Genomic DNA, 8,984 nt, shown 5'->3' with positions numbered 1-8,984 from the left:
TCTACAGTAGTATTTAGCTAACACAATTCCTTGAGTTGTGCTAACATCACTGATAATAGTGGCAGAAAAACAAATCATCATCATGAAACACTGAGCAGGCCAGGGGAGAGAAATCCATATTTGCCTGAATTAAAAGATTAAGTGTTGTAGAAAGACATTTTATTTTCAAAAACTTCTAACAGATTTAGAAACCATGGAAAATTCAGAAATGAGAGTTATTCACTTTCTAGTTTACCTAAGAAAGCACCTTATACAGAATACAGTTAAGCATGAATTCAGTTTTTAAATGCCTGTTTAATTTCCTAGGTCCTGGCAATTCAGAGTTAAAAATTTTGCTGAATATAACTGAGCAAATATGCATGCAACTGTTCCATTTATCTTTTGAGGGCAAAAGGAGATGCAGACTCAATTACATTTTGAGAGCAAAGACAATGGCTCAGTAAAGGGCATGTTTAAAATAAAGTTTATTTAGCAAATAATGTTACTTTTCAGTATTAAATTTGAAGTAATATATTATACATATTCACAAAATAAAAATCACATGGGCCTTGAACTTATCAAAAGATCAGCTTGCTCAGATCCTTGTGTCTGTATGGTGTCCCATTTACTTCAATGGGACATTGCAAAGCTATGCCAGTGCAAAACACTGTAGGATTAAGAACATAAATCCTGATCCTGCAAAGCATTTAATAATCATGTGTGTAATTTAGCTCAAATGAGTAAGTCACACGTTTTAATAGCATTTCATGATCAAAGCCTAAGCATTTGAGGGCCCAAACTTGTACACTTACTAGTTGGTGAGGTGTAGGCTGAGATTTTCAAATGGGCCGAAGGGAGTTAGATGCACAAATCCTACTGACATTCAATAAGAGTTGGGTGCCTAACTTCTTTAGGCCTCTTTGAAAATTCTAGTGGTAATGTTCACTACTTCGTTTGAGGTCAATGGGATTGTGGACAGCAAAAAGTACTACACAGGTGTTTGCAAGATCAGGCCCTACAAAACTAACAATCTTTCCAATATTTTACATAGGTTTTTTCCCCAAGATAATATATAATAAAGTAACAAAAAGAACAAACAACAGAGATGCTAAAAGTATAGCCCTGTCATTCTACATTGGAACAAGACAAAATTGTAATAAAAATCTATTTGTGATTTTAAAAATCCCCAAAAACACTGCATATGAAAGATTTTCTTTAAATGATAAATTAGTTAAGGGCAACAGTTGCTGGAATTTGCCAGCAATGCATTAAATATCAACTATAAGGGCTCCAAATTCAATTATGGTAAAGATGTAAAAACAGAAAAACTAAGTTCAATTTCTGTTAAACTTTTCAACACATGGGCACAACCAATTCACTCACACATTGTGAACGGTTAGATTTAGATTTAATGGGCCAAATCCTCCTCTCAAATGCACAATGTATTAAGTCCATGTAGCTATTGTGCTTGTTGCTACAATATATTCAGTAGTTTTCTTGTACATCTAGCAGTATTCCACACTTTCTGGGTGATAGAATAAATTTTCCAAAGAATGAATAGGTATATTAAAAGCAAAAGAAAAAACAGCTTATTGTTTTGTTTTCTCCTTGTAAATTTGTGTAATTACTACTTTGATGCATTATGACTGCACTAAAGTAAGTTATCTTTGCTATAATCTGTTTATATACAAATATTTATTGTAAGCACCTTAATGTTTTATCCAATGTATTTCAGTGTTAAAGTGGTTGGATATTATGAAAAATTACAATTGATTTTATGTTTTTTTCTCATATTATAAAGAATAATGTTGGGGAAAAAAAGACTGCAAACTATTAACTAATTTGAAATTGACCACTCCTCCAAATTGTGACTTGTTTTTTCTAGCATAACATATATGTAAAGGTCTTACTATTTTGTTTCAGTTCAGAGTCTGTGACTCTGGTAGCTGGGAAAGTTCCCTTGACATGGGATTCTCTCATCACAGACAGAAACTATATACCAGAAATGTAGGGCAATTATTAAAAAAGTTTTACAAAAAAATCAGAGACGGTATAGTTCTCACCTCAGTACTATTTAGTTTTGAATTTTTTTTTTTAATATTACCTCTGATGTGTTGCAGCCCAGCATAAGTAGACTCTCTTTTCTTCGAATGCTTAATAACAGAACCACAGCTTATGATGTGCCGTATGTGGACTTAAGATTTTCCAAAGGTGGCAATTCTACTTTAGTGTCATCTGTAAAGAAATTGTTTAGGAAATTAAGGAGAGGAGAGGCTGAGGGGACAATATAAGTTCCCTGCCCATGGCTAGTGGTGTTTGCTCACTAGTCAACCTGGACCAAATGTATTTTGTAGATACCAATTTTTCAGGGGGAAAAAGAGTAGTCTTCTAGAAATTTAAGTGTACTTAGCATCAGAAATACCTGACTAGAAAACAAAAGAACTTGCTTATGGTTTCCTTCTCCAATGGTATGACTAGGAAGCATTTGCATGTAAAAGTTTAGTATGTTTTTAAAACGGTCCCTTTTAAATGCCTGATTTAAACTCATAATCTCCCTAAATGGCAGTTTATTTTGGTGCTAATCTTATTTTTCCAATTTCTTAATTTTTCAAAATTCTCTGAGCTTTTAACTTTACAAGAATTATGGCTAAAGGGGGCTGCCACCCATTCATTTCCCTTTTTTTATTTGTAAAACTACAGTCTCATCTGAGGAGAATTCACCTGTTTTATTGTCACTATCCACCTTCCTGGATATTTTCAATTAACTCTCTTTGCATCTCACTCAAATACCTGTGCTATATATAAACCACAGTATTTGGTCAACATATATTATGGAAATAGACAACATTTTAAACTGGCAAATTAATGTAATTTTATGTATCTTGAACATTTTTCTCTGTACACAATGCTTGACACTCAAAAGCATAATTGGTTTGTAGGTGCTTTCAAAAACTACCAACCAAATCCCACCACATGATCAGTTTATTCAATTAATCAATATTGTTTCAATTTTTTTGTAATACTTGAATAAGATTATTTTATAGCTGTGCTCAAACACTTGTACTTAGCTACTGCATACCAAAAATAATAAATACTATTAAATGAGTGTTTGCTGACTTTCTGACAATTCCTAGCCTAGGACAAATAAAAACAAGCTGTTTACAAGCTCAAGAGGGAAAAAGTCTGTCTTTTCCCTGCTTCCCTCAACTCAGTAATATAATTGGAAGATTGAAGAAGTTCTACACTGAACTAATGGATTCTTCTGTTAAGGCAGCTAAAATGCAGGCAATTTGAACCTAGACATTTATTGCCATATGGAGAAAGAGGCAGGAGTATTTGCCTGTGTGAAGAGTGATAACTGTGGCAAGATACACAAATAGTTCTGACTCACAATTAATCAAAATCAACAGCAGAGAGAACAATGTCAAGGCATTTTAAAGTGTGACACCTTATTTTCCCCTAGTTTTATAAAATCTCTGAATTCTCCTTCAAAATTTAATGTTGAAATTGTTGAATGGATCACTCAGGTGATATAATAAGCAATGGGATAAAGACCTTCAATACTGACCAAAAGTTACCATCAGATGTTGAAGGTCTACGTGAAATGAGTTGATGGACTTAGCCTCATACCCAGCACATTGTGTAGTTCAAAAAATTACTACAATCTGTGCAACATTCTGTATGTGTAATAAATATTGCTTTGAACAGTGGTTACTGAATATGTACTGTAGCCACTTTTTAAACCTAAGAACATAAGAAAGGCCATACCGGGTCAGACCAAAGGTCCATCTAGCCCAGTATCTGTCTACCGACAGTGGCCAATGCCAGGTGCCCCTGAGGGAGTGAACCTAACAGGCAATGATCAAGTGATCTCTCTCCTGCCATCCATCTCCATCCTCTGACGAACAGAGGCTAGGGACACCATTCTTACCCATCCTGGCTAATAGCCATTTAATAAACCTAAATAATTTACCCATTTTAACAAAATATCAAGAAGTATTAATGCTCATTATAGATTAATGGGAAGTAAAATTTCAAATTTTAAATATAAACTACTTTTGAGTTGCTTGCAAAAACAAATTCAAACCCACAATATTTTATTAGATACAAAATTAATAAATAAAACACTTAAAGAGTATAACCACTTACATTACTTCATTTTGTTGGAAACTATAAATGCTTGGGACTCAAAGTGATATTAGCTAAAGGGGTTAAAGATAAGATGTTTTAAATACATTTTCAGGTATATATTTCTTCCACAGTGAATGTTAGTATGGGGCCCGGCTTTGAAGGAGACGAAACTATGGCCTCTTCAAATAAACATCCCCTTCTTCAAGGCTTTGGTCTCTGATTAGAAAAGGAATGGGAAGGAATTTTATAATGCCAGTTTTGTCATACATTTAGTACCTTACTCCAAAAGTAACAGCACTGACTTCAGTGGGATGAGTTGCCTATTAAGGTACTACCTATGATTAAGGCTATTAGAATCTGGCCTAAATTAACAATGGGAGAACTTTCTTTGGTCGTTTGACCTATTGGCAGATTAGTGAAGAATATGGTTTTGTATATATTTATTTTTATTACTGAGTGCTGTTTACTTTCTCATTCACCTGTTTTTCTGTATTAGTAAATACATACTTGCACCAAAATAATTACACTTGGATAATATGCTTCACATGCACCATCCATTGACACAAGGCTGTTCAGCACATCTGAACATATATGCTGCATATAGGACGATACACTTATAGAAACATAAGAACGCTGCAGAAATTAAGATTAGTTTAGCTATTCCCCAGGTCTGCGATCAGTAAAATTTATACTGGCATTTCTTCCACTGATGTAGCTGCACCAGTGCAATCTCCTAACATAGAACTGGTTTACACTGATGCAACGTGATTTGTGCAATACAATGTACCCTAGGGTAAAGTCCATGAGTGCAAATTGTGCTGGACTGGTGTAAACAGCATCCACTCTAGGTGGTTGAGTTGTTAGTTGAAAACCTGATATGGCTAAGGCCTAACAGTTTGAATTCTCCCACCAATAATGGGGAATTTACATAACTAACTCCTTCTGGCATTAATGGAAGGAAAAGATGGTCAGTTTGTCTCCCCTGTATTGATAAAATACTTTTAGATGACCTAAAATTACAATGAAAAATGAGCCAACTTACACTGAACAAATTTGGGAAACCAGGCCAAATATACATGTGATATACAGCATAGGAATACAGTACAAATACAATTTAGATAATGCTTTCCCAGCCAGAAGGCCGAGAAATCAAAATAAATTCCCTCCCATTAAAAACAGCTAAACTTCTGAAAATCTGTAGCAATAATTTTGATGCAAAGTTTATGTTTTGTGTGCCCATTTTCCCCAAGTTAGGAGACAATTTAATTTGTTTTTCTTCTTGATACAATTTTTTCTTTATTCTTATGGTCCTTGGATGGGGTCCTGTTGGTTTAGAACCTGTCCTTTCTGTAGTATCTCCACTTTGTTTCTCTTAGCTAATTCAGCTGCTGCCTGTCTGATCATGTTTTCTTTCTGGTCCTTTCTTCTCTACAAGCTCCAAAATGGCACTGGATAAATCCAGGTCTGCAAACAGGCTGTGTTTGTGTTGATAACTAGTTGATGGATTTGCATACTGTTTAGTCCTTGATTCCTTGTAGACATTTTTTCAAGAGGTATTTCCCTCATCCTTGTTTCTCTTCATTCTTGTGTCAATGGTGAAAGACTGTATCACTAAGTGATATCACTGTATCAGTAAGTTTTCTCAAGCTGTTGTGGTACTAAATGAAAAAGTAATTGATTAATTATTCATTTTTTTAATGAAAGCATAGCTTCTGCTGGTATAGGGAGTAAGAAATCAAGGTAGGACACAATCTAGGAAACTTCAGCATGGCAGTGCAGAGGATTAGCAAAATAGGTCAGACTATCCAGAACTCTGAATTTTTACTGGAAAGTAAAAAGTTATGAGGTGGAATAATTTTTCCCAACACTCTCCTCATCAAGAAATTCACTGGTTTTTACTTTTCTTAGTGGGCATAATATAGATGGTGTGTATGCTCCCTTTATGTAGCCAGGTGTATTTATATTCAAACTCATCCACCTACAGCTAGTCATAGTGTCAACAATTTTAATTGCCCCCTGCCCTCCCTAAAAATGTATTTTCTTCTTAGCTTCTTTAAGTATAGCTTATTTAAAGCCAGGTACAGGAAAGAGGAAAAATCGATCACTTCCTTCCTGCAGAACTGAACTGTTCAGATAGCATGAATCGTGCCCCCTCTAAAATCATTAGAGCAGCTTCTAAATGAGATTAAAACTCAACAAAGGCTGCGCTCCTTTTCCTGGCGTTCCGCGTTTGAGTCTTTCGGGGGCACTTTTCTCTCCAGTCGGGGAAGGGGGGGTAAGAACCGACACGTCAGTGAAAGCTGAGTCTCCCCGAACCGCAGGGGCCCAGACGCGAGGGCTTAAGCCCAGCACCAGCAATGGCACCACTGGCAGGTGTCGGGCACGACCACGAGCTGTGGCCAGCGGGTGTCTCCCGCGCCTTTCCGCGGCGCTGCTCGGGGCGGCGCCAGGAAGGGGGGAGGCGCGGCGAGGCTGAGGCCCACCGATCTCGCGAAGCCCCGCTGAGGAGGGCGGGTGGCAGCACACCCCTCCCCCCGCGGACTGTTTTCCCCGTTGTTTCGCCCGCAGCCAGAGGAGCCTCCGGGCCGCTCGACGCGCTCAGCCACGGCGTCCACACCCCCCATCTGCCACACACCAGCGCCGGCCAGACCACGGGGAGGGAAGCGTTCAGGCAGCGCCGCCCTCACTTCTCTCCGCGGGAGGGGCAGCCGCTCCTCAGGCTCAGCGCGCGAACTTCGGCCGCCGGGGCCAGCCTCCGCACGCTGCTCTCTGATTGGCTGCCCTGCCCCTCGCGCTTCCGCTCCTCCCCGTGGCCGTTGGGATTTGAAGAAAAGCGCGGGAAAGGCGGTTGGTCTGCCCTTCGCTCGCCGCGGAGACTCGCGTGATGAGGGTGAGAGATTTCAGCCAAGCAACCGCCAGCCTCCCTCCCTGCCCAGGGCGAGTGCCGCACCGTGCCAGCTGTGCTGTGACACCCCTTCCCCAGCCCAGACTCTCCTCAAAACCTGGCACAAACCCCGCAAGGAGCCGCACGCCCAGCCCCACCCCACCCCAGGGCTGCACATGATTCCCTCTGGAATCGTGTTGGGTTTTAACTCCTTCTCCTTGTATGGTGTGGGGGCTTTGCAGAGAGCACTGATCTGACCCGAACCAACCACCATGCCAGCAGCCCACTGGCGGGTGAGGCGAGACACCAGTGCCCAGCCTGCTAGCAGGAGGCTGCGGCCTTTGGCGAGCTAGATGGGCTCATTCTGGTAGCTGCTGTAGCTTTGAATAGGATGGTTATTGTTAATGCTTTTAAAATCAAATTTAAAAATTAAAATAATCTTAGGGCTTATAATGGTCCCTGTTGCCTTTGAAAATTACTGCTTCGTCTTGCAGCCGACGAAGTGGGTATTCCCCCACGAAAGCTCATGCTGCAAAACGTCTGTTAGTCTATAAGGTGCCACAGGACTCTTTGCTGCTGTTACTGCTAGCTAGTGCGGGATGCTCTCCTGTACTGCCCACAGCACTCCTGAGGGCATTCTGTGCCAAAACATTAACAAATCTGCACACAATATTTTAAAATTCTGCAAATTTTATTTGTCAAATAAATATGGAGGCTCCACCAGGTCATTGGGGAGCACAGGCTGCACAGAGGTGGGAGGCTGCTCTGGGCCCCTGAAACATACTGTGAAGGGATTATTCAGAGGAGGACATTCTCAAAGGCTGCACAGGAGAAGTTTTAAGGTAAATCTAGGAGATTTGAAATTAGTTTTCAGAATGAAGGTTGATTAAAATAAAATCCAATACTCAGAAGCTATTTAAAAGAGAGAAACTCAGCATGTCCATTATATTGTCAAAGAAGGAAATTAGATTGGTTTGACGTGATTTTTCTCAAAAGATCCATAGTGGCTATTCCTTATAACCTTATTATCCTCTACCTGCCTATAAACTGATTGTTTAATAATTTGCTCCAGTATCTTTCCAGATTTTAAAGTTAGGCTGACTGGGTTGTAACTCTCTGGGTCCTCTTTGTTCCCCTTTTTAAAGCTAGGTACTATGCTGGTCCTTCTCCTAGGGTGACCAGATGTCCTGATTTTATAGGGACAGTCCCAATATTTTAGGCTTTTTTTCATATGCTCTTATTACTCCCCACCCCCTGCTCCGATTTTTCACACTTGCTTTCTGGTCATACTACCTTCTCCAGACCTCCAGGAGAGGACACGTTGCATCTGGGCCTGTGATGTGAGGCTAGAGGGACCACTGTTGGTAAAACATTTGTCATGTTCTACTCCTTGCAGAGCAAAGTGTCTCTTTCAATGACCTCTTTCAGCTGGTGGTTAAATCCTCTCTAAAGGGACACTGCCCCATGTTTGACCCAAAATTTACATTTTATAACAAATATTTTACAAGACACATGCAAAATATTACTCTATGAACTATTTTAATTCCAAAAGTAAGCTTTGTCTCCTCTGGACAGTTTGTAACCCAAACACTGAGCTCAGTCCTGGGAGCCTCCTGCATGCTGGTTTCCCTATCAATTTCAACAGGAGCCCTGTACACGGAGGGCTCACAGGATGAAACCCTTGTGAGTTTTTTGTTTGTTTGCAACCCTAGTTGTCATCTACTAACAAAATACTGCAATCCAAAATGAATCTGACTATGCTACCCTTCTTCCATGTTCATCTGTTCCTTCTTCCTCATAGCTACCTATACATGGAGCCCTCTTCATGACTTTCCACCATCTCCTTAAAATACGCTTTATAAATAAACCTAAATAATTTCTGTTTTTAAGTTTCTTAAGTAACCTTCAAGAGGCATAGATCATCAACATAGAAAATGCATTCTGTTATTTCTGTAACCCTGAGTCTACTTCACCCCCACCAATTTTTCTA

General features: G+C 39.5%; 1 long non-coding RNA gene across 1 annotated transcript; it reads right to left on the bottom strand.

The window, feature by feature from the left end:
• Positions 1-5,448: 5,448 nt before the first annotated feature.
• Positions 5,449-6,891, bottom strand: LOC120387083. The gene is made up of 2 exons (XR_005590027.1): positions 6,746-6,891; positions 5,449-5,768 (listed from the first exon to the last, which is right to left on the bottom strand). It is a non-coding gene; the product is annotated as an uncharacterized LOC120387083 (long non-coding RNA).
• Between the last annotated feature and the right edge of the window lie 2,093 nt (positions 6,892-8,984).

The sequence above is a fragment of the Mauremys reevesii genome, linkage group 20, assembly GCF_016161935.1.
Source record: "Mauremys reevesii isolate NIE-2019 linkage group 20, ASM1616193v1, whole genome shotgun sequence".
Classification (NCBI taxonomy): domain Eukaryota; kingdom Metazoa; phylum Chordata; order Testudines; family Geoemydidae; genus Mauremys; species Mauremys reevesii.
The sequence above is the reverse complement of the archived record's forward strand: the minus strand, read 5'-3'. Positions and strand labels throughout refer to the sequence as shown.